This window comes from Zootoca vivipara, chromosome 14, assembly GCF_965207765.1.
Source record: "Zootoca vivipara chromosome 14, rZooViv2.hap1.1, whole genome shotgun sequence".
In the NCBI taxonomy this organism is placed as follows: Eukaryota; Metazoa; Chordata; class Lepidosauria; order Squamata; family Lacertidae; genus Zootoca; species Zootoca vivipara.
The window spans coordinates 8,667,736-8,693,761 of NC_142597.1; the positions used below are offsets into that span (position 1 = coordinate 8,667,736).

At 46.2% G+C, this 26,026-nt stretch overlaps 1 long non-coding RNA gene across 3 annotated transcripts in view; it reads left to right on the forward strand.

Annotated features, from left to right (window-relative positions):
* The first annotated feature begins 1,148 nt into the window (after window positions 1-1,148).
* Window positions 1,149-26,026, forward strand: part of LOC132593246 (uncharacterized) — a 42,691-nt gene continuing 17,813 nt past the window's right edge. For 2 of the 3 annotated variants that reach the window (XR_009558609.2, XR_009558608.2), the window contains exons 1-3: window positions 1,149-1,703; window positions 1,786-1,850; window positions 2,627-2,839. This is a non-coding gene — a long non-coding RNA (uncharacterized LOC132593246). Of the gene's footprint in view, window positions 1,704-1,785; window positions 1,851-2,626; window positions 9,928-26,026 lie in introns of those variants that run through there. The other variant, XR_009558607.2, reaches the window with a different exon arrangement.

The following is a 26,026-nucleotide window of genomic DNA, read 5'->3' on the forward strand; positions in this document are numbered from 1 at the left end:
TTTGCACAATTAGATCACAAATTTCAGAGAAGTGTGAATTTTGAAAGATACAGGTAACTGCATTTATGCCCCCCCATTGCTATGCCCCTGACCTCAACTCTACAAACTTTAATTCTATCTCCAACTATGAGAGCCTTCCCTCTAGCTATCAACTGCCATTGCTGATGTCATCAGCTGGAACAAAAGCAGCGCCCTAGCCCTCCTGCATTGTGCCTATAGACAGCTACAGCTGAGAGCTATGCATGTGAAGCTAAATTATCCTGTATTTGTGAGCCATCTTACAGAGGCTTTACACTCAAAGTTGACATACGGTATACATTTTTAGGATGGCATATAATTTCCCAGAGAAGACTGAACCGTTTGCTTGATGGAAGGTTGCCATCATTCCCCACCCCCACCCCACATCTGTGAAACATTCAGCAGATGAAGCATATCCCAGCACTGCGTTCACAGTTCTTATCCCCTCGCCCAATATTCATGACAATGCAGATGAACAGGGCCAAAGCCTTTTGATGAATTGTAGCATCACTGCTGGCCATTGGGCCCCAATAAACAAGGGAGACCCAGCTGGGACTTGTCTCTTCTGAAGGAACATCTGCAGATGTATCTCATTTCTTTAACAAGGAATATCTCAAACAACTTATAAATCTCTGTCGAGGTGAGCCCCCCCCCTCCCCCAGCATGCTTCATGCTGCTTTAATGTGCTCTTGGAAAGTTTGAACTTTCAGATCTGCCACATGGATTTCTGCATGGGGTGTAATGAGGCCTTCACCCCACTGGCTCAAGAAGACTTAGCTGCCATGATACCCAGCAGCTGTTGACTCCTTTTCCCTCTCTCAGCCAATTCACTGCACATGCCCAAGCCTTTCCCTGTTGCCTCCTTCCTTCCCACACTGAATCAAAAGAGCCACGTGTCGAGGATCTGGTGTTCTCCTCCCATATTTTTTCACAAAGCTCCTCCAGTTGTCAGATGGGGAAAGGGTACCATCTGGCTAGCCCTTGTTTACTGCACACCCTGCCAGTTTCAGCTTATTAATCATATTTATCCAAGTATCTTAATTACTCCCTGTCTAGAGACTCGCCTTGCACTCAGCTGTTGACCCTCCCTTTCTTCTTTTTCTCTGTTTTAGTTATTTTCTATCATTAATCACAAGACCAGTGTGGGCAGAAGAGGAATTCCCCAGCTTAGATTTCATTGGCACTGTTTCCACTCCCACGGTGGAGGGAGTGGAGTTCATTGTTGGCTTCTGATAAACTTCCTAATTAATCCATCTGAGATCAGGGGCAGACTAATAGGAGACTGTGCCTTTTGGTGTTTGCAAGGCAGAAATGAGTCTTGCCTCTGGGTGGGCTTCTGATGCCTGCACAGCTGCTTCCTTTACAGCAGGGATGGGAAGCTGTATGCAGCCTTCCAGGCCTCTTTTTATTCAGCACTCAAGTTTCTCCCCAGGCTACACCCTTCATTGGTTCTCCTCTGGACCTTCTTTGAGTGCTTGGCCTTGGATGGAATGTGCCCTTGAACACTGGTGCCCATTTGGACTGCTAGGGTGGAATGCAGGAGCCACAGCCAATGACAGGCTGCATACCGACTGGTTGAAAGAAAGAAGACAGACTGAGATTGGTGCGGCAGTGGCTCATTCGCCCAAACAGACCACCCTCCACTGAAGGCTGAACTGTGATGATGTCTCTGGAGGGATGTGTGGGTAAGTGTGTAAACCTCTTGGTTTTGTATTTCTGGAATGTCACCTACTGAGAATCACATCCAGGTTTGTTTGTTTTTTGCAGCCAGAACTCAGTTCCAGCACTTCTTAGGTGGGCACCATTGCCATTATAAGAGAACAAGGTTCATGGTGAGTTCCGGCAACTCTTTTTCTAGAAAAATAGCACTGGTCACATCCATATCTTCCTTTTGCCCCACCCATTTTTTGCCTCTGATCCCCCCCCCCACTGATATGCTCCCCTGCAGAAGATTGCCTATGATGAGGGATTGCTGCCCTTGGGGTGAGACAAGATTCCCCACCCCTGTTTTACAGCAGTGGCACAACTGAACTAGACTGGGCATGATTTTTCAAAGACCTCTGTTTTGAAACTTTGCCCAACCATGCTCAAGAGATAGGTTTGGAGGAGTCTACTTTGGTAACACCAGTGCTTAAATAGCTCCTCTGGCTTCTGGCCCATTTGTGAGGACCAGTTAAAGCACTTTGAAAGCCCTACATAGCTTGCGTCATGGACATCTGAGTCTCCCATATCAACCTGCCCATAAACTGAGGTCATCTTCAGATGCTCTCCTCCAGATTTGTCCATCATGCCAAGTGGCATCCCATTTGTGGATTTTTCTCTCCCAAGGAGGCTCACCTGTTGCCTTTCCCGATGTTCTTTAGATGCTAGATCAGGTAGGGAACTTTTGTCCCTACAGATGTTGCTGAACTGCAACTCTTATCAGTTGTCAATGTGCAGGGATAATGGGAGTTGTAGTTCAGCAACATCTGGATGGTCAAAGGATCCCGACACCTGTGCTTGATAAAGTTTTTATTTTCCCAGGTAATTTGTCTCTGGTGTACTTTTTGGTTCTGGATTACTGTCACAAACTGCTGTTTTATTGATCATTGGGCTTGATTCCATTCAGCCGCGAACTGCATTCTGCCATCAATTGCCCCAGTCAGCATGGACCTCATCCTTGATGGACAATCTTCTACATCAGAGGAGGCCCACCAGAGGTCACTGAACCACAACTCCCATAATTCCTCACCATTGGACCACGCTGGCTTGGAGGGACCAAAAGAAGCTGACATCTAACAAACATCTGGAGAGCCACAATATCCTTATCCTTGGCCCAGAGGTACTGAAAGCTGTGGTGAACCATAGGAACCCTCCATTTCAATTGTTCTGTTTTATATTTCTGATTTTTGTACAGAGAATTCATGCAGTGCTCTGAAAAGCATAAAACAGTGGAGGATTCACAATGTATTGGGTCCATTTTGAAAACAAGTCCAGATAAACTAGAAGCATAAAACCCAGACAGAAATTAGGATGATGTGGATTAATTTCAGGAACATCCCCACTGGATACCAAATGTACCTTGTAGCATTTTGATAGTCACTCACTGCTCACAGGGATGGGTAACCCAGGATATGCACTTGCCAGGAAGAGACGCCATTAAGGACTGTAATTTGTTGATCCAGCCTCCGCTGGCATTTCAGCAGTGAGAGTGGCACTGTTTTCTTTATGACCTCATAAAGTCACAGCCGAGAGGCCGATTTAGAAAACAAACTGCCTCAGGTTGACAGATAATTAGATACAGGGGACATATTATATGCCTTTGCATATAAATGCTCTCCGAAGCCCGTTGGTTCATCAGAAGTTTAGGTTAAAGGAGAAGCAGGTATTCCAGACGCATCAGGGTGTATTTTCTGATGCATTTTAAGACGATGGCTTATAGCACCTTCATCTTAATGTCGTCTGTGGAACATTGTCAGCACAACTGCACTTTGTGAATGGTCCTGGCTTGTTTTATTTCTGCTTTGGTATTTACCCGTCAGCCTTTTTTGCTAGTGAGAGAAGCAGAAGAAAAGAGGGGAATTAACATCACTGGAAATGGTCAATGTCTCTCCCCAGCCCCATGTCTTTTAGCAAGAAGTCCCTATCACTTCAATGTCATGTTTGTACCTTTAAGGGTATGGACATTTTAGGGTCCTTTTGGCCTAAGGTGTTCAAAGTACATGGTGCTTTTCAATTAGCTATTCTTTGGTTTGGGACAATGACAGAGAATATGAAAAGGTAGTGTGAGCTTTAAGAAGAAGGTGAGCGATAAGAAGATCAGATCCCCTGACTTTTTTCTTTTTAAAGGAAAGATTTAAATCATTGGTGGGATGGGGCTCTGCTTTTGGATGGAAAGCATTGCTAGGGCTGACATGTGCAATGCAATATGGAACTTTATTCATCTAAATTTCCCTTCCCAAAGCTATTAGCCTCCCAGAGGAAAAATATGCAGGCAGGCTACAGGTGTGGAGCTAAAAGATGGTTTCATTTATTAAATAAATATTGTTTTATTGTTTAAAAACACTTTTATGCTCAGAATCCTGAGAATTGTAGTTTGTTAAGGGTGTTTGGGCCTTAAGGTTCCAAGGATCCTTTGAAGAAAATCATGACAGGTAATGGTGATATGGTGATCTAAGGCTGCCTTAAATGGAGGGTGTAGATATATTCTACTCCCCCAGGTTTCAACTGCTAAAGCAGGAGAGGGGAACCTCCAGCCTGCAGGCCTTCTTAGACCTCCCAGGCTGTCTGCTTGGCTCTTTGGGTCATTTTAGCCAAGCCACACCCACCTGCCCTGCACCTGGTTTTCATATGATGTCAAGAACAGGACAGGTAAATATCGGGTCACCTGATGTCATTGTGATTGTCGCCTGTCAAACGTGGTCCATGAGGGTGGGTTGGGGAGATCCGGAGCCAATTCCCCACCCCTGTGCCAATCCCAAGTAGCAATTTGTGAGCAAAAGGCAAAGCAAAAACTGGGACAAAAGAGGAGCGATGATTTATGGCACATGGGCAGATTTGAGAACATAGAGACAATGAGAGCATCTTGCCTCCCAGTCCCTTTCCCACACCAAAGATGTGACTCGGGCTGGGTCCTCGCATGATTCAATGAGCCTGGGGCCCAATCTTCCGCCCAGTCCTCCAAGTTGCAGAGAAGGCCCCGGGGTCCTTTGCTGCCACTCACACCCGTTGAGATGAGTCCCGGCTTTAAGGGGAGGAGCGGAGAAGAAGCAACGAGAACCAAAAGTGCTGCGCTGTGTGGATTATTGTGTGTTTGTCATCCAGAATGGTATAAGCTGTAGGTACAGCATCTCTTGGCGGTGATTTATGGTCCCTGTCAGCCAGCACCAGCGCTTTGTCTGCCGTAGCGTGGAGGATGAATGCAGCGCTGTCAGCCCAGGCAGGGCAGTCTTTTTCCTCTCTCTGCTCCGCACACTCGCTCCCATTTCATGCCACTGAACATAAACAATCTTTTGTAAACCTGACAGTCACACTTACTTCTTTGGGAACATAAAGCAGAAATGTATGACTCGGTTTTCATTACCCAATTTCCGCGGCTCTATAGCAAACGCACTTGGGGAGCCAGCAGCCAAAAGGAGGGGAAAGGAGTGTTCACAGTGAGTAAGGAGGGGGAGGGAGGGAATAGTCATTGTCCGCTGCCTTCTTATGCATACCTACATGCACAAACAATTGATCTTCTTCCCTGCATTGCTTTGTGTATGTTCGCTGTGCACAAGGTGCATTTAAAATTAGTGGCTTCATTGTGCTGGTGTAATGTTTTTGCCTCCAACGGCTGCTCTTTCCTACTTGTGTTTTCTGTACAGCCCGGTGTGTCAGGAACCATTTTCTGCCCAAGAGGCATGTTCACTCATGGGCAGCCTATTGGGGAATGCAAACCAGTAGTGGGTGGGACCAGATTCAAAAGTAGGTGGAGCAATGGTACTCATACATTTGTACAGGAAGCTGCACCCCGCCCATGCTAAACGTCTGAGGTTTCCATATGGACACACCTCCCTCTGTATCCCACCTAAACAAGCCAAATGAATCCTCACATTTCAAGGACACTTTCCAGCCACACAGAAACATTTGAGGATGGCCAGTAAGGTGTGACTAGAGGGAAGTGGGGTGTCCAAGAGAGACTCCCAGTGGCCAGGCAGAGGGGCCTGGAGGGCTGCATTTGAAAGCATTTGGCTGTTTGAGGAATTTGATCCTCATGAATTCCAGTATGAACTGTCACGGTCTGTACCTCCAGACAGATGAGCTGATTGGAACTTACGTATCAAATGACTTCTGAATTTCACAGATGTTCCAGTGTTGTTTTCAGCTAAAGAGGTCTCGGTGTGCTTTCAGAAATGTGTGTATTTTGAGAGAAGTTTATTTGGGATACAGATATTTATATTTATTTGAGTGTGTATGTTTCTGCAAATTTTCCTGCTTTCTTTTTTCTTTTCTTTTTAAATCACAGTTCAGTGCAGAATTGGGGTGGAATTGATTCACAAGTGTGGAAGTGATATGGACAAACAAAAAAAAAACAGACTGAGGCCGCAATCCAACCCCCATTTTTTTTTGGGGGGGGGGCACTGAATTGACCAGCCTCCTGCCAGATGGTATTCTGGGTCCAAGTCATGTATTTATTTAATATTTATTTCAACACTATAAATACCACTTAATTGAAAGTGTCTCTCAGTGGTGTACAGTAAGTTATAGAATCATCTAGTCCAACCCCTGCAATGCAGGAATCACAGCGAACACAATACTGTAGCAATCAGATCGACCTATCAAATCAAAAGTTAGCTAAAATGCAGGGTTTCAAACACACAGGTGAGCCCCTTGAATTGGGCTTGGAACAGGCAACCAGTGCAGCTGCTTTAGGACAGGCTTGATGCTTCCACTGGCGGAAGAAGAGGGGTGCAGGGGGAGCACACCGCCCCCGGCAGCACGGTCCCAGTAGGGTGCCATTGTGGCTGCCCCCCGCTCACGCTGGGCACCAAAGCTCCTCAGGCGGTGTGTCACACTCCCAGGACACGTGTCACGCCCCTACAGGCAGCGCACCATGACCCAGGGACACGCACCAGCCCCGCCCCGCCTGCTCTCTGCCTCCCAGTGCCAGAGCATGAAGCTCCGCCACTGCATGCTTCTCCCAGCCAGACATCTCACCCAACATCTGGGGAGTGGCAATCTGCACTTCTTGTAGTCTACGATCCATCTTCAAAAGTGGCATCAATTGTATTGCAATAGTCCAGGCACGTCCAACTCACAAGACATTGATCTACTCACAGATCGACCAGGATCGACCAGAGGCATCCAGCAATGACAAGTAGATCACGACCAACCTGTTGGACATTTCTGCAGGTTGTCAGAACATGGACTACAGTGTCCAAATCATTTCCTATTCTGAAAGGGCTGTTGCTGACTTTATAGCCAGAGTTGGAAATTTATTTCTGACGCTGGAATTAAGGGATAACCACCCAGCAACTATGGCACAATGGTTTGCTGCTTACAAATAAAAGCAGAAAACAAGGAACAGATCGGATCATCCTTCTACCCCTGCCCTTAATTTATTGGTAAATAGTCAAATATGAAAGCTCAAGTATACAAACTTAAGTTCTTCCAGTCTTCCTTTCCTCATGATTCTTTTCTTCTCCAGCACATTGATATTCTACTGGAAGGTTCTTGAATGTTGATTAAGAGTTAATGAACTGAGAAGGAAAAATGAATAAATAAACAAATAAATAAATGAAAAGAACTCTGAATATACAGTGACATATATTAATGCATAGAAGCAATATATAATAATGATACACTAAAAAAATGTAAACATAAAATAAAATACGGCTGAAAAATCAAAGTGTTTTAAACTCTTTTTTTATTGCTGTTTTTTAAATGAATAGTTTATACCATTTTATGTAAACTGCTTAGAGATTTTTTATTATTTTTATTAAGTGGTATATAAATCTTATTAAAGCAATGAAATAAATAAAAATATACAATTACTTGGCAGGGATATAAGCAAAGGGTTGGATCAAGGTTTTCTCACTAAGCCTACAGGGAGAGAGAGGAGGAGAATGGTCTTTATGGGGTCAATGCACATATAATTTACATTGCCTGGGTACGTCATACTCCTAATGCTCTTTCAGATGACAAATGCTTCCATTCGGTATTGGCAGTCTTCTTAGCAGCAGTTATGCATTCACATACAGAGAGTCAGGCCCCCAGCTTCACGATACATTTAAATAGAGCCGGCTCACCCATGAGGCAAGGTGAGGCAGTTGTCTCAGGGCAGCAAACTCAGGAAAGCCGGGAGGGGTGACAGATCCAGCCTCTGTGAGCCTGATATTTTCCATCCACGTTCTAACCCATCACCCTTAACAAACTACAATTCTCAGGGGAGAATTTTGGGTTCACCTCAAGCAACAAATTGTCTTGGGCTGACCCTGCATTTAAAACTGTATCATATCATTACATACAGTCATGGCTTTCCACCAAGAATCCTGGGAACTGTAGCTTGTTTTGGGTGCTGTGAATGGCTAGGAGACCCTTATTCCTCCCACAGAGCTGCAATTCTCAGAATTGTTTAATTCAATTTTCCAATCATCAGTTTGTGATTTATTTTTTAAGTTCCTGATGAAAATTCATCAACTTCTTAATGCATTTCCCCCCCAATATACACATGATTCTATGCAATTTAGCTTAATATGCACCACCCCTTTTTTGGAAAATTCCTTACTATAATGCACTGTGTATGCTATTTTCACTAATATATGCATTTTAACGCACACTTTAGGCTAGTATGTGCATTTTTCCATGCCTGTGCAGAGCTTGTCTGAGGCCGGGGTGAGAGTCTTGTTAGAATAAAGTTATAAACTCAAACAAAAATGTAGCCGGCCCATGGCAGGCCTCCTGGACTGGCTTAGCCCTCCAAGGGTCAGGGCAAATGTACCCAGCTGCCCCCTCCCTGCACAGCCCTGTGTTCATGTACACATTACTTGACTGGAAAATTGTGTTGCAAACTTCAGAGACATGTGAATTTCAAGGAATGGCTGTGTTTTGGTTCATGTATTATTTCAGAAGATGTGAATTAGGCAGATCTGCCTTGAAATGTGAAGTGAACTGAATTTATCCCCCATCCCTAGCAGAATGGAACCAGCTTTTATCTTTGGCTGCTCTTTCTATCCTTGGGAAGTTACAGCCTTTGCCGCACCTGCAAGAACAGCATTATCCTCGGCCTTCAATGGTGAGGTCTCCTATATACACATGGACTAAGTAATGATTCCTTTCTATCTTTCATATCTGGATTTAAGAGCACCCTGGAGCTACAAAGTTTATTAGAGCTCATAAGAAGAATTGTACCATAAATGGGACAACCACAGCTATAAACCCACACCTTAGAGTTTGCAACAAATCTTGAAACACTGAACCAGGACACTCTCTTGTTGCTGTCAGCAAAAAGAAGAAGAAAAGATGGCAGGGAGGAAGAATAGCAAAGCAATACCCAGTGGGAATCAATAACAACAGCTACTGCCACTAATAAAAAATAACTGGACTATTCAGACATTCCCTGTGAAGAATATACATAAAATGGGGCTAGCTCAGACATTGCCCTTCATGTAATATGAGCATGTTCATAGTGATGTTTAAATTAGGACTGGGGTGAAAGTGAAAGGGCCTGGAGTGCAGATTGCAAGCAGGGCAAACTTTTGCTGATCTGACAAGCAATTAGCAGAGTGTGGGATGTGGAGCTGCAGAGAGGCAAGCATCTACATTAGACTGTGTCCTCAGGTGTTATTTGGCTCCAATTCCCATCAGCCCCAGGCAGCATGGCCAACTGTCAGGGGTGATGGGAGTTGTAGTCCACCAACATTTGGGGTCTCAAGGTTGAAGAGTGCTGTGCTGCATCAAGGATGGAGAATCTGAAATCACCCATTTGTTGGACTCCAGCTTCCATCAGTCCCACTCTACATACTTAATGGTCAAGGATGATGGGAGCTGCAGTCCAAAAACATCTGGTGGCCCACATGTTCCCTGTCTCTGACCTACATCTTTGCAGATGCCGGTAGTAGGAACTGGACCTCTGCTCCAAACTACAATTCAAACTGACTTGATCCTCATAGATGAATGGAGTTTTCCCCTTCTAAATATTCTGACACAATTCTCAGTTTAAAAGACCTCAAATCTTAAAGCTGGACCCACAGTTGCAGCCAAAATTCATGGATGTTAAAGTTGGGGAGACAATGTTGTCCTCTATCTGGACAGAGTCTATGACATCATCATGTAATAGGGTTGCTACCTTTGTTGCAAAATATAGGGCAGGGCAGGGCAGTTGGTGGACAATTTCTTTTTTCATCTGGTGCTGAAGTGACTTCAAAGGAACCCAGTACAATCTATTGCAGCCTAACAGGAATTCCTCTCTCTCTCTCTCTCTCTCTCTCTCTCTCACACACACACACACACACACACACACGAGAGAGAGAGAGAGAGAGAGAGAGAGAGAGAGAGAGAGAGAGAGAGAGAGAATCTGTTTGCACATGGCTACCCAAGAGCTTAAATACATGACCTTTCACACACCCTTTCAAACACATGCATTTGAAGAGGATCCCTAACCTTGCACACACACACACACACAGAGAGAGAGAGAGAGAGAGAGAGAGAGAGAGAGAGAGAGATCTGAAATACAGTACAAAATTGTATCCATACAGGAAGTTGCATTTTACGTTGGAATACGGGCGCAATCCTGTATTATATGGGACAGGTGAAAACCCTAGTCTGCAACTGACTGACAGCAGCTCTCTGGGGTTTCAGGGCTCTCTCCCACCTCTACCTACAGATGCCTGGGACTGAGCTTGAGACTTTCTGCATGCAAAACGGGTGCTCCACCACTGAGCTATAGGCCTTCCCTACTTTTATTACTGAATTTGAAATATTTTATATTGATTTCCTAAGATGTATCCTCAGGATGGGGGTAGGAGGGATAAGATTGAAGACAAGGGGGCGAGAGGAGATTACTTTCTTTTTTTATTATATATGACCCACTGTTAATTCTTAATTAGGAGTGGCAGATGCTTCCCTGTAATCCTGTTCCCAACATGTTCTGTTTGCTTTGTTTGGCACTGCAAGATATATGGTGACATCATAATGACCTTTCAAGGCTCCTCCGGAAAGTGTTATTGGCATTCCAATGATTTATTGCATGTTCCAGTTGATTACCAAGCCATTTGTCAACATTTTATTTTGCTCTCCATAAACCTGTCTCCTGCATCACAGATGTTCGTGGGCATGAAAGTTTAAACAAATACGATATATTGTTCCTGGTTGGCTCCTGCCTTCAGCTTCAAGGCCCCAAAGCAAATTTGCTTGTGCCTTTGCAGGGACCTTGCTTGCACCGCTAACTGGGAGAAAGTACAAGTGCTACACAAAGCCTTCAGGGGAAGTTTTGATGTTCCAACTATAAAGCAAGGAAACCCATTGAAGTTCCTCAGTGATTGATAGTAGCTTATCTGTGAGAATCAGAAATGTGTAGGCTATGAATTTCAACACAAACATTGTTATTATTTATTAAATATGTATCCCATCCTTTCTCCCGATGGAGCCCAGGGTGGCAAACACAAAATTGATTTAAAAAATCAAAACACAATTCCAGTACTGATGTAAAAGCCAGTGAGGGCCTGCGGAGAGGGCCAAGGGCCAGATTGATGGGTCTGTAGGGGCCTGAGGTTCCCCACACCTGTTATAGAAGATACATGAATTCAGACTCAATAAAGGACCACCTTGGATCACCTTTTCACTTACTGTACCAGTCCAAGGTATTGGATGTCTGGGGACCAAGATACCTGATGGAACACCTCCTGCTATATTGTCCTGCCCACACATAAAATAATTCAGTAGAGTCCTTCCTGAAGAGTGCTATGCTTGCATGGCTTTTTCTGTGGTGGTGCCCTACCTTGGAACACCCTACCTAGAGAAGCTTGACTGGTCTTGGCATTACAATTTTCCTGTGTCAGGTTCAGACTTTGTTTGGCAAGGCATTTCCATAGGCTACATTTTCCTATGAGGGCTTTTCTTTCTTTGCTTGATGTTATGTACTGAGCTGAATCCTAGAACAATAGGATTCAGAATCAGCGGGAGCTACCCAATCCAACTCCAGGTGGAAGTGAATCCGCAACCTGATTGGCCTGCTGGAGCAGCCAATCAGGCGGCTGGCAGAAGTGAATCTGCTACCTGATTGGCCTGTAGGAGCAGCCAATCAGGCTGCAGGCAGAAGTCAATCCACAATATAATTGGCCCACAGGTGTAGCCCTGAAGTAGCCAATCACGCAAGGCCCATTGTGTAAATAATGTATATAAGCAGATGGTTTTGGGAAAAGAGCCGTTCGTCTTCTCTTCTTCTCCTTGATGAATATGAGCTGAATAAAGAGCATGAAATTCACTCTCGACTCCGAGTATATTTCACTGGCGACGAGGATGGGATCCTGCTGAGCTGACTGCCACCACGCACTGCACCGCAGCATCGCCACCTGCTGCACCGCTGCATCGCACCGTGCATCCAGGCTTCAGCTCCAGGACCCAAGGAACCCAGAATGGCAACCGACAGCAGCTTCTCGCCATTCAAACCAGCATCAGGAGACTGGGAAGGGTACGCCGCCCGTTTCAACTTCCTCCTGCAAGCGAAAGAAGTCACCAACGATGCCATGAAGAGGGCGACATTCTTCAGCGTCTGTGGAGAGGAGACGTTTGAAATCGCCCGGGCTCTCCTTGCACCTAGAGATGTCGCTACCGTCTCTTACAAAACAATAATGGAACGGCTGAAGGAGCACTTTTCACCACAGCCCTCGGTGGTAGCTTGCCGAAATGCCTTCTACGCAAAGCGGCAAGCCCCGGGGAAACCATAACTGGGTTTGTGACCTCCCTCCGCCAAGCCGCCCGGTTATGCAACTTCTCAGAGTTGGAGAACATGCTTCGTGACCGCCTCGTCGGTGGCCTGAGGGACGAGATGTTGCAACGACGCCTCTACGCCAAAAAAGACCTCACGTTCCAGATTGCTCTGGAGGAAGCCCTGGCAACCGAAGCCGCCGAGAGGTCAACGCAAGAGGCACGACCGGCCCCGCCATCCCAACCGAGGGTCTACCACGAAGACCTCACCGACGAATCCGAATCTGACAGGGAGGAAGTACACCGAGTACAGCGGCGCACTCAAGCAGCACACACACCACAGCAGCCTCGACGAGAAGGAGGGAACTGTGCAAGCTGCGGGGAGAACCACGAGAGGAGGACCTGTCGTTTCCGCAACGCAGAGTGCAGGCAGTGCAGAAAATTGGGACACATCGCCCGGGTGTGTCGGGCTCGACTCACCCGTTGACAAGCATCAGATGACCGACCCAGGAGCCCCAGGTCACACGGCACCATGCACCAAGGCAACTCGACGGAGATCACGGACTACCAGGTATTCCAGTTGCCCCATCCCAGCACAGAGAAAATTTATATAGAGGTACAGATAGAGGGAGCCCCATGCCGCATGGAGCTGGACACGGGTTCAACTCTATCCATAATCTCGGCCCGAACATTAAGGGAACTGTGCCCTAATGGGGGTCCCAAACTAAGGCCGGCCCCATTCACCCTCCGGGACTTCCAGAAACGTAAGGTCCCTACAATGGGGGTGGGGACCTTCAGGGTGCAATATCGAGGGCGAAAGCAACAATTGGACTTGCTGGTAGTTAAGGGCCCCTACGTTAGCTTACTGGGACTGGCATGGTTTGGACCTCTGGGGCTAGCCGTTACCGGGGTGAACCGCACTAGCTTACAAGTGGACGTGGACGCCATATGCAAAGAGTTTCCAGGGGTTTTCGATGGGGCATTGGGACGATATACAGGACCCCCCATTGCCCTACAGCTAGACCCCGCTGTACGACCCATCAGGCACAAGGCCCGCCGGGTCCCGTTCGCCCTGAAACCCCGCATAGACGAGGAATTGGACCGGCTCGTGGAGCAAGGAGTGCTGGAGCCGGTGCCCAACGCCCCCTGGGAAACTCCAATTGTCACACCCGTCAAGCCTAACGGTTCGGTCCGCATCTGTGCAGACTACAAATGCACCATAAACAAGGCTCTCACGGCCCATGCATACCCAGTGCCAGTGGTCAGCCATGTCCTCGCCACCCTGGCTGGGTCAAAAATCTTTGGCAAACTGGACTTGGCCCAAGCGTATCAACAGTTGCCTGTGGACGAAGCCACAGCAGAGGCTCAGACGATTGTGACGCACAGAGGGGCATTCAGAGTAAAGCGGCTGCAATTTGGCGTTAGCGTGGCACCAGGCATATTCCAGAATCTAATGGACTCCCTCCTTAAAGGGATTCCTGGCGTCACCCCCTTCTTCGATGATGTACTGATCGCCGGGCCCACACCAGAGGAATTTGAGGACCGCCTCCGCTCCGTCCTGCACCGTTTCCAGACGGCGGGCCTCAAGGTGAAGCGGGAAAAGTGTTTACTGGGAGTGCCGCAGGTGGACTTTCTGGGATTTAAGGTGGACGCAGAAGGGGTCCATCCAACCGGTGACAAGGTACGGGCCATTTGTGAGGCCCCAGCGCCCAAGAGCAAGCCCGAACTTCAGTCATTCTTGGGACTATTGAACTTTTACCATGCCTTCCTTCCCCATAAGGCAGCGGTAGCGGAGCCCCTACACAGACTCCTAGATAAAAGGGCCCCTTGGGTGTGGGGCCAGCAACAAAGGGCCGCATTCCAGGCAGTCAAGGACTTGCTCGTCTCGAACTCGGTCTTGGCACACTTCGACGAGAGGCTGCCAGTGGTGCTGGCATGCGACGCCTCTCCCTATGGCATCGGCGCTGTCCTGGGACACCAACTCCCGGATGGAAGAGAGGTGCCGGTGGCATACTTCTCCCAGACGCTTGCTGCAGCCGAACGAAACTACTCACAGATTGACAAGGAGGGTCTGGCAATCGTGAAGGGCGTAAAAAAAATTCCATGATTTCTTGTACGGGCGGCCCTTTACCATAGTGACTGACCACAAGCCGTTGCTTGGCCTGTTTGCCCCCGAGAAGCAGACCCCCCAAGTGTTGTCTCCACGTGTCCTCAGGTGGTCAATTTTCCTTGCCGGCTACCAGTATGCACTAATCCACCGCCCTGGGAAGGCGATGGGCCATGCAGACGCACTCAGCAGGCTACCACTACCAGAAACAGGCCCCGACCCAGCGCCTGCGCAAGAGGTTATGACCCTGGAGCTGCTTCCCGACCGACCCATTCAGGCACAAGAAGTTGCGCACCATTCCACAAAAGATAGGGTCATCTCCCGGGTCCTGGACTGGGTGTGGCGAGGATGGCCCAGCAGCAGCCCCGGGCCAGAATTCGCTGGCTACACAAACCGCAAACATGAACTGTCGGCCCACAAGGGGTGCCTGTTATGGGGAAGCAGGGTTGTTGTTCCCCAGCCCCTCCACAAAAGGGTCCTCACAGCCCTACACGAGACACACCCAGGGGTAGTGAGGATGAAGGCCCTTGCCAGGAGTTATGTGTGGTGGCCGGGGATTGACAGAGAGATAGAGGCCTGGGTCCAACACTGCCAGACCTGCCAAGAATCCCGCCCGGATCCCCCAAGGGCCCCAGTCCAGCCCTGGGAGTCCGCCCGACATCCATGGTCACGCTTGCACGTGGACTTCGCTGGCCCCTTCCAGGGAAAAACATTCTTCATAGTGGTGGATTCCTACACCAAATGGCTGGAGGTCGCACTGGTACCGTCCACTTCTACGGCGGCAGCCATCCGGGTACTACGTAAGCTGTTTGCAACCCACGGGCTCCCTGACACCCTCGTCTCAGACAATGGAACCGCATTCACGTCAGAGGAGTTCCAGACCTTCACAGCGCAGAACGCCATCCGCCACATCCGCTCAGCACCATTCCACCCTGCCACCAATGGCCAAGCGGAGCGCATGGTGCGGACCACCAAGGACAGCCTCCGCCGCATAACACAAGGGGACTGGGAATACCGCCTTGCCGCATTTCTTCTAGCACAGCACAGCACCCCAAGCACAACGACGGGCCGGAGCCCAGCTGAACTACTCATGGGCCGGCGCCTTGCAACTAGACTGGACCGACTTCACCCCGACAGAGCTCAGGATGAGGTAGTGGTGGGGAAAGGCAGGAACCCCCGGACATTTGTGGCCCAGGACCCAGTGTATGCAAAGAATTTTGGGGCAGGCCCAGCATGGGTACCCGCCACAGTCACCAAGGTGACCGGTCCCGTGTCGTACGAGGTACTAACGGAAGGGGGGCAATGTTGGCGCCGCCACTGCGACCAGCTACGGCGACGATTCCCAGGAGGAACCCGGGAGGAGAGCGGGACAGAGGGGTCCCAAGGGGACAGCAGGGCAGTGAGGCCTGTAGAGCGAGAGGGGTGGGCAGGGGAAGCAGAAGCAGTAGGCACAGAGGGGCGCCCCGAGGCTGGAAGGACACCGGAACCAGAGTCACAACCTAGTGGTTCAGTGGCGCCAGACCAGACAGCCCCGGCACAGCCAGCAGCCTCGGAACACGAGCCAGAACCAGAACCCCTGACCAAGGAACACCCCAGGCCACAACGCACACGGAGGCGGCCAGCAGACCTTGGGGACTACGAATGCAACTTCCCGGGCAGGACTGGAACTTAGAGGGGAGGGGTGTTATGTACTGAGCTGAATCCTAGAACAATAGGATTCAGAATCAGCGGGAGCTACCCAATCCAACTCCAGGTGGAAGTGAATCCGCAACCTGATTGGCCTGCTGGAGCAGCCAATCAGGCGGCTGGCAGAAGTGAATCTGCTACCTGATTGGCCTGTAGGAGCAGCCAATCAGGCTGCAGGCAGAAGTCAATCCACAATATAATTGGCCCACAGGTGTAGCCCTGAAGTAGCCAATCACGCAAGGCCCATTGTGTAAATAATGTATATAAGCAGATGGTTTTGGGAAAAGAGCCGTTCGTCTTCTCTTCTTCTCCTTGATGAATATGAGCTGAATAAAGAGCATGAAATTCACTCTCGACTCCGAGTATATTTCACTTGAGCTACTGGTTTTCATATCTGAACACCTCCAGATGACGCTTCTGCTTTCAACATTTATCCCGTTTCGCTTTAACAAACCTCGCACAGAGGTTTACACAATGGCCACTCTTGGTTAAGCATTCTTCCAGGTTTGCTTTGCATGAAACTTATGCAGGGATTATATGATGTCCATTCCTTTACTGATCATTTATTTTGATTTGTTTGCAGGGAGATTTATATGTCTTCCCTTCAATCAATCGTTCTCCCACCCTTTCTAGTGGATTCCCCTCCACTTTCCTTATCATCAGAGTTTTTTTTTTTTGCACCAGAGAGGCATAACACTTTAATTCATTTTAATTGTGCAAATCTAAATTTACTGTGTGCAGTTAAATCCCTCCTACTAAATATTGGCAGTGTTGTTTTATGATTCCTAGGTATTGCACATAGAAGACCAGAACAGGCTTTTCCTACCAATTTACAAGCCAAAATGAATTTCCTAATTCAGCTGGTGGTGGTAAGGGACTGTTGTTTTTGTTGTTTGGTATGGTGATATAATCCTATCAGCATGGCTTCAGCCTAAACAGATCTGTTTTGCACAGTTTTGCACAGTCAGAAATTGGGAGTAAGGACTGCAGTCCAGATCCTGCTTCTCCCTGTCCATTCTCAACTCACAATCACACAATGTAATAGGGAGAAGGGAACAGCATCTGCTTTGCATGTGGAAGGCCCCAGGTACAATTGCCTGCATCTCCAAGTAAAGTTGGGAGAGACCCTTGTCTGAAACCCTGGAGAGCCACTGCAAGTCAGTGCAGGCAGTCCTACACTAGATGGACCAATGGTCTGACTCAGTATATTTCAGTTTCCCACCTTCCTAATGCAGATGCATTGCCTAAATGGCCTTTCTGAAAAGCTTAGATATGGAGCATCCTGGGCATGCTTGCTGTTATGGTGTCCTTAAGCATGTGTGATGCACTTCAAATGGGCTTTCCCCAGGCATGAGCATGAATTGTTGCTCTTTGGAGCTGCACTAAAGCAAGCGTATGGTTCCACTGCTGTGACATCAGTGCAGGGCACACATAAATATATTTTTTATTAAGTGTGCAGTGCCCTTTAAAAAACACACAGACGCGCCACCTGAGACAACGGTTGAGTAAATGCTGAAACATCACTGGAGGGAAACTCAAGCAGTCTTTTGTGCTGGAGAGAGGGCAAGGCTGCCAGGGCACAGCTCCAAGGGTGGCAATGGCCCTTCCAGCTTCCTCAATCTGCATGTAATGTACATCTTAATTTCCTCTCAAATTAGACACTTGATAAAAAAAAATGTTATTATATCTGTCAAGCTGCCAGGGCTTTTTATGGGAGTGATAAACTAAGAACCGTGGCTTTACAAACCTTGATATGATGTTTCAGTACCTGGAAAACTATTTTATTGCAGCCCAGACTACTAACAAATTGCAAATACCGATTAAGCTATAAAGTTACAACAACATTAAAAAATAATGAGTGGTTATTGCATATGGAAAGAGTCTTAGACGGCAGATTTTGCCACCCAGAATCTGAGGGCCAGGAGTACAAGCCAGCTGCACAGGGCCACCTGTGAGATACTCCTGGCACTTCTCAAACAGGCCTAATCTGTAAGAGCAACACAGGGATCCATTGTGGAAAAGACTAACAAACACCAAGGCTGGTATCAGGGTTGACATTGTAAGGCACCTGCCCTGCCCCATGTCTTAGAAGGGCCCCCACTATCTACCCTTGTGAAATCCTAGACCCACTGCATTTTTCTTGATTTAACAACCTGTTCAGCTGCTGTCTCTGAGCACGTAAGCCATGACGGGCGATCCATTCAGATGAATGGGGCACTGTGCCACCAACCTCTGTCATCCCTCAGCCAGCCCACCTGTGTGTCCCTGGCTGTCAGCTTCCTCCTCCTAAATATCAGTGTTGCCTTTGAATAACTCTTCCGGGAAGAAGCTGGGGGGACAATACTAAATTTAGTGGGCTCTGCCAATCAGTGGATCTGGCTCCACCTAGCCTTGGCCTCCCCTGCTTTCTACCTGATCTGCCCCAATCGGCACCAGCCACCACTGAGTGAAAGGAATAAGGAAAGGAGCAAAACCTTCTGGGCACCTTGGTTGGAAGACAGTGCAGACTGGATGCAGAGAGAAAGGGAACATGCACGGGCACTGGCAGTGCTAAGGAGGAAGTTGGCCTGCTCAGGGCTGACAGGAATGGACCATTTGGAAGGGAGAGCATGCAAGAGAGAAAGAGCGATATTTGTTGGCTAAAGACAACTTGGAGGTTCAGAGGCCTTTTCCTAGAGTCTGATAAGGAGTAGGAGGTCTGTCACCTTGCAGGAGCGCATTTACCTCTTTGTAAATTCTGCTTGTATATTTGCAAATTAACTGCAAATAATAAATTGTATCGATGCATTAATTGTGCAATGGAACTTACAGGGATGTTTGCACAGGCATGGAATCTTTAGGGTTGGTAGCCAACTAAGTTTGACTCCAAGTAGACTCAATAAAATTAATGAACCTAAGTTAGTCATGTCCATTGACTTCAGCAGAACTACTCTGAGTAGGACTAGCATTGGATACAACCCTGATTTCCCAATTTTTCTTATTCAAATGAAACTAAATCAGTAGGGCTACCCCTGGTGCTTATTATAGGGGAGGGATGGGGAGGGTCGCTATACTACCCCTATGGTAGTATGGTGGCTTTGTAAAGGAGATCTCTCTCATTTGTTCTGATCAAACCTACAAAATATTTCCTAGCAAAGTTTGGGAATAAAATGTAGGGAGTGGCTCCTTCCATCCAGCACAGTGACACTCTGGGTTTCTGTCAACAGGAGATACATTTCTCCCCTTCTCCTTTGCCACAGCATCTATTTATTACAGGAGAAATCAAAAGACAGGTGTGTGATTTACCTAGAGCCCTGCTTAGCAAGAGGGTAATATTTGTACTGTCACACGGAGCAATAATGGAAAATGTCACCCTTTTCTATTTCTGGGCAAAAGTCATCTGTGATATGTTTTCATTCTGATATTGGGGCTTTGCTGTCTAAGCCAGGGCTCCCGTCCTCCCTGATCCTTCCCCATAAAATGAAAATTGTGCTGAGCAGTCAGAGCTGTCAGAGCGAGATTCTGTGGCAAAGATGCTGACTCCTTAGGCTCATATCTGAGTCCTTGGAACATTTTGCAGGGTCAGGCCATATCCCATGACCATAAAGGGCTAGCACCATTGCTTCACCAAAGGGATCAGTTCATAGCATCATCATTCAACCCGGCAGATGTATTAGATTCACTGTGCATGGGCTATAGTCAGGCCAGGCTAGGGATGGGTACATCTGTCAGTTTCTGTTTCTCTCAATTTCTCATTTTTCCAATCTTAAGTTCTCCATATTCCTATACCAGTTGGAACCTTTTCCTCTCTCTTTTTTGAATAAAAAGGTCTGCATGAAAATTTCTCCTAATATACACATTTTACAAAGCAATTTCCCCTAATGCATTCTTATATGTTATTTTCATGAATATATGCATGAAATGGGGGCTTCCTCCTCACTCACTTCTTTGGTTGGGGATGGCTTCATCAAGCTGTGAGAAGCCACAGCAGTCTGAGTCAGGCAGATCGAGAACTGAGTTTGGGGTTCCAAAAATCTAACAGAATTTTTGGGCAGCTGGTGGCATCTCTGGAAATCAGAGATAGGGGCAGTAGATTCTGCCTTTCTGCTAGGATACTTAAACTGTGCCTCCATCTATAATCAGCCATGGAATCTTTGACTAATATACCAAGTAGTATAAAATGGCAATAAGCCACCAGTGAGCTCATTCCAAAGGGAACTAAATCTGGGTGAACGTCGTGGGTTGTATTCAACACTAGTAATATTGAGTAAGCCCACTGAAATTAATTAGCATGTCTAACTTAATTCATTTCATTGGGTCTACTCTGAGTAGTCATTGGATGTCTCCCAGAGCCCCTTTCCCGCCCCCAAGTCTCATTACCTCAAAAACTGGGCTGCAATGTAAAGCTGCTTGTGTTGTAGCAACACTTAAGAATTGTATCAAGTGAATTGCTTTTCACTTCCCACCTTGAGCTTTCCAGGACATAGTGAGACATATTCTTTGTTAATCTGCTAACAAATCTTCCGAACTCAGTGCTGGTTACATCGATCTGTTTTTATATATTGCAGCAATGACATTGTAAGTGATAGATAATTTGGTCCAGGATTTCTAGCACCAGTTGGAGAGATTAGGAAATCTCATCCTGATTAAAAATTAATCTGGGCCCAAAGGCAGCAACGGGATATTTCAGCCATATTTCAGGACCATCATAAAGGTATTATTAGAAGGATGCCACAATCAAATTCCTCATTTAGGTATGGGGTGGGGAAGTGATTTGCCTTGTTACATTGGCTCGGGATGCACGCACACACACATACTTTAAAATGGTACTCACGGTCATTTTTAATCTCCCAGTGAGACCAGATTCCTGTCACCTTCACGATGCATTTGACAGATACACTTATTGGTGACACTGATTCACTCATCCCTGCTGTCCCTTCTACCCATTCCTCCAGCAAACTGTCTGACTTTCTTTCTTTCTTTAAATATACCGACTCATTATTATTTACTTTAATGTTCACCCATTGCTTTATTTATTTTTTAGAAAAGAGAAGGCATAGTGATAAGAATTTCTAACATGCTCCAGGAAGGTGGAGTGCACAAACAGACTCATGACATTACAGGCACTAGCCAATCAGTACGTCCAAATCCAGTTTCTGCTGTAAGCAGGCCAGATCGATCTTGAAGAGAAAACTAGTTCAATTGCTCAAATCGTGTACCCTTTGAAAACTCATTTATTTCAGACAGTTACTAGTTTAAGGCACAGTTGGGAACCTCACCCCGGAAAAACCAAATGTTGCCCTCCGGGCCTCTGTATCAGGTCCTCGAGACTCCTTCCGCACACCCTCTCCCCTCATCAAACTGGGACTGCTCCATGCTTGAATGCTTTTGCCTAGTTGGAACATGTCCTTAAACTGTAGCAATGCCTGGAGGATGGAGAGATGTGTTTGTGCAGAAACCACTGGCGTTTGTGTCACCGGACTGTATCCTTCTGTCAGTCACTAGCATGTGGCTGCTAGAAGGTTGCGCATGAGGGAATGTGGTCCTCAGACTGGGGGAAAAAACAGGTTCATCATCTCTAATTTATTGGGGGGGGGGAAGGGTTTTGGAAGAGTAGTTTGGTTGCTAAAACATTTTTAAAAACGCTCAGGAAATACTTTCATAGCGTGTCAATGGAAACTTTGAAACAAATGCTGCGAGGGAAAGGAACTTTCTTTCTCACCCCAGCCCCAGTTACTACCTCAGTCCAACTACAATGGTGACTAGCAAATCTGTGGCAAGCCCCTGAGATGCCACCACCAGTCAGCTATCTGAACCAGTGAGAGGTAATAGACAGAATGTAATAATAATAATAATAATAATAATAATAATAATAATAATAATAATAAATTTTTATTTATACCCCGCCCTCCCCAGTCAAAAACCGGGCTCAGGGCGGCTCACACCAACAGATCCCCTCACTGGTTCCTTCTTGAGTACCTGCAGATTGCTTTTTCTCTCAAGCTTTACTTCCTTCCTACTGCTTCTTCGGTATTATTGTAGAGGTTTTCTTAAGCTCATGACTTCACGACGGCCACATGTAAATTTGTACTTAGAATGGCTTTGTCAGTATAATCTTTTATTTGTGCACTGTGCTGCAATGTGCATGCCAAACTTCGAAAATAATATCCTCAGCAAAAGAGAAGCTGCACTACCAAATGGAAGGCAAGCAAACTGATTCATGTTGCATTGAAGATGATTCGAACGAATGCTTCTGAAATCCTACTCATCTCTGAATTTAAAGTTTCTGATGACCTGTTCTTGTTTTCAAAATATTGCCATTTTTTTGTTATTTCTGTTTGGTTTAGGATGCTATGCACATTCAGTTTCCTGCAGCTTACAGTTCCTTTGGTTAAAACAAATGCAAGATTGCTGTTCATGAGGTTCCCTGTTATCTTCTGGCAAGCACTATGAACACATACTAGAGGGTTTCTTTCTGCAGCATTAGGCCATTCCTCCATTCTACATAGTGGTCCTCACAGCTCTTGTTAGTTATATATTTTACTCAGGGTTAACATCGGTCTATTCTGGTGAACCATTTCACCTTGGCAAGATACATTTGGTTATTATTAGGCCATAGCATAAAGCGATCCCTCCTGTCGTAGTGAAGCCATAGTGAAGCTGTCGGGTGGGAAGCAGGAGCCAGAAGTCACAGGGTGATGAATGGGAGCTGGGAGCCTGGACTCAGAGTTCAGAGATGCTGCCTAGGAACCAGAAACCAGGAATCATAGGCTATGGCGCAGGAGTAAGAATCATGGATCAGACTAACTCAACCAGCACAGGAATATTTTTCAAGTTCTTCCTCGAGAAAGAAATGATTGGCCAGTGTCAATAGACAGAGGCAGTTTGGAGACCAGGAACACTTTATTGTCCAAGGAATACTTTATCCTTGAGGATTAACCACAAAGGGCTTTGATTAACCCCAACAGGTTTTTGGTTTTTTGCTCTGTAGTTTATTGGTTCTAGCCCTGGCAGATCTTAACTGAGAGTCTGTCTGATTCACCCCCGTTGTCTGGTTTTCTGGCTGTAACTCAGATGCAGTAGCTTTGTATGGCCTTTGGCAGTGATCCTGCCATTACTACCCATGCCATCGAGGATCAATACCAGCAACATGGCATCTGGCCCCAGAGCAGCCTCCATGTTTGCATTTGGGAGGTCTTGCCAGCGCCTTATCTTTCATTCATTTCCATCAAATTTGCATCAGTCTCACATGCGTACACCCCATTTAATGCTGTCTGCTAAATTGCTGTGTTACAGTGTAGCTGAACAAATGATGCAGCAATTAAAAGCATTTTGGGGTTATTGCTAATAAAGCTGATCCATAAAGTTGATTAAAAATGTGCATTAACTAAAATCACATAATTAAAGAAATGTAATAAACAAACAGGTGTAAACATTAAAACAACCAAGCATTGGAATCTTAGTAAATGCAATGGATCCTCCTTGGGTTTGTGGAAGGAAAGTGGGATGCTGGACAGAGAACTTGGTTTGCTCTCCTTCAATGCTAGCTGATCCTTCAGGGATAATTCTGGTTATAGGAGATGAAGGGACAATCATGTTTATAAGCCTGAATTTAGCAAAGAGAAAGGCAGCTTTCTAAGAAGCACAGAAAGAAAAAGAATCCAAGGCTGAAAAAATGAGAATATTCTTTCAGAAATCCAGTGTGTACATATTGGAAACTATGACATAGGGATGGGGAACAAATTCTATTAAGTTCACAATTAAAGACGAATCTACCTAATTTGCACTTTCTGAAACAACACAAACTGAAACATGGCTATCATCCAAAATTCACACTTCTCTGAATTTTGCAATGCAGTTCTCCAGCCAAGTAATATGTACAAAGATGCATATGCTAGGGCAAAGTGTGCAAAAATGCATATAAAGTGGTTAAGAACTTAATTTGTTCTTGAGGTCCGTTCTTAACCTGAAACTGTTCTTAACCTGAGATACCAATTTGGCCAGCGATTTCTGTTCTCATCCTGAGGCAAAGTTCTTAACCCGAGGTACTATTTCTGGGTTAGTGGAGTCTGTAACCTGAAGCATCTGTAACCCGAGGTACCACTGTATTAGTGAAAACAGCATACAGAAATCTGTTATATTAGGGGAAATTGCTTTGCAGAAATGTGTACATTAAACAAAATTGCGTTAAATTTTGGACCAATTTGCATTAAAATGCTGATGTATTTTCATTCACAGGCTGATGTGGAGATGTGTAGAACTGAACTTAAGGAAGGAAAACTGAAAAACTGAGATAAACCAACATTGAAAAATCTGTTCTTGCAATTCCTCTAGATGGGCACGTTCTTGCAGAATGAGCAGATTGCTTTTTGTAAGCTTTGCAATGTAGGTGCAAATTATTGGGAGATACTGCTATGGATCACAAGCTTCTGTATGGAAAGTACAGTGGGTCTCAGCACACAGTATAGATGAGGGAGTAGTCAATGTTGCATGCCCCAGAAGTTCTGGACTACAGCCCCTATCATCCCTAACCACTGGCCATGCTTACTGGGGCTGGTGGGAGTTGTAGTCCACAACACCTGCAGGGCACCACATTGGCTACCCCCACCATAGGCACTTTGTGATCATATAGGCACTGTGTTTGGTTTGGTTTTGGTGACTGTCAGCCAATGAAAATGCTGGAAGTCAACTGGAAGATAATTATTTGAGCCCAAATGGCCAAGACTTGGGTTCAATATGGGTGAATGCTTGGATGGGAAATCTTATTATTTGGTTGGTAGACAATCCCTGGGAGTTGCCAACGGCAAAGATATCGGAGTTCCACTGGAAGATGTAGGAGCTCAATTGTTAGAAAATGTTTGACTCATCTGCACTTATGGCCAGGTCCCCCATGTCTCTTGGATGAGAATCTCTATTATCTGCTTGGTAGACAGCCACAGGAGTTTGCCATTCATCAGACATGGTAGGGAAAGACAGAACCTATGAATCATTGACAATGTAACACTTCCCTGTGCCTGACCTGAACCTCCTTGAAAGGTTAATTTTGTTCTGACCCAAATTTGAAATGCTTACTCATGTGATCTGAAACACATTTTCTTCTACGCACACATAGCTGGCATTTTGTTAGATTTTGGGAAGTATGTGAGAATTATTTGCTAGTGGAGGCTTTGCACCTTAGGCAATTACCGCTACAGTCTGGAAAACAAGAGCAGCAGGACTGCAGCAGGGAGGTGGGGGGGAAAATCCTATCATGTCAGAATAATGAGATCTGTGATTTCAGCACTTACTGGGTCAAAGACACACACAGTGTGTTATCTGTAATGCTTTCCTTCTGACATTTGGGGAAATTGCATTTATGCAGAGGACACAAAGCAATGAAGCACAGTACTTCGCTAGAGCACCGTGACAGAAGACAATCTCTCCTGGATGTGCCAGTCTCCCATTGCTGCCCAGATCCCAGCCTTCTGCTTTTCATGAGTATGATGAAACAGAAGGAAGAGCAATCTGCAGTGAACAAAGGGATAGGTATCCAGAGCATGAAAAACAGTTGAGTAGGGACATAGGAAATGGCCTTATACTATAATGGCTCCGACTATTTGTACATCTAGTCCAATCTAATCTGGCAGTGGTTCACCAGCAGGAGTCTTTTCCAGGCTATCCTACCTGCTCCTGCTAACTGGAGGCACCCAGGACTGATGCTGAGACCTTCCACATGCAAAACATGTCTGTTACTAGTGAGTCATTATCCCCTCTATCATAGCATGTCCTCTGCTGCAGATCTATGTGTATTCATAATGCTATTGTTTTGGTGGCTAAAAATCATAAGTTTCCACTTATATGTCAATATTTACC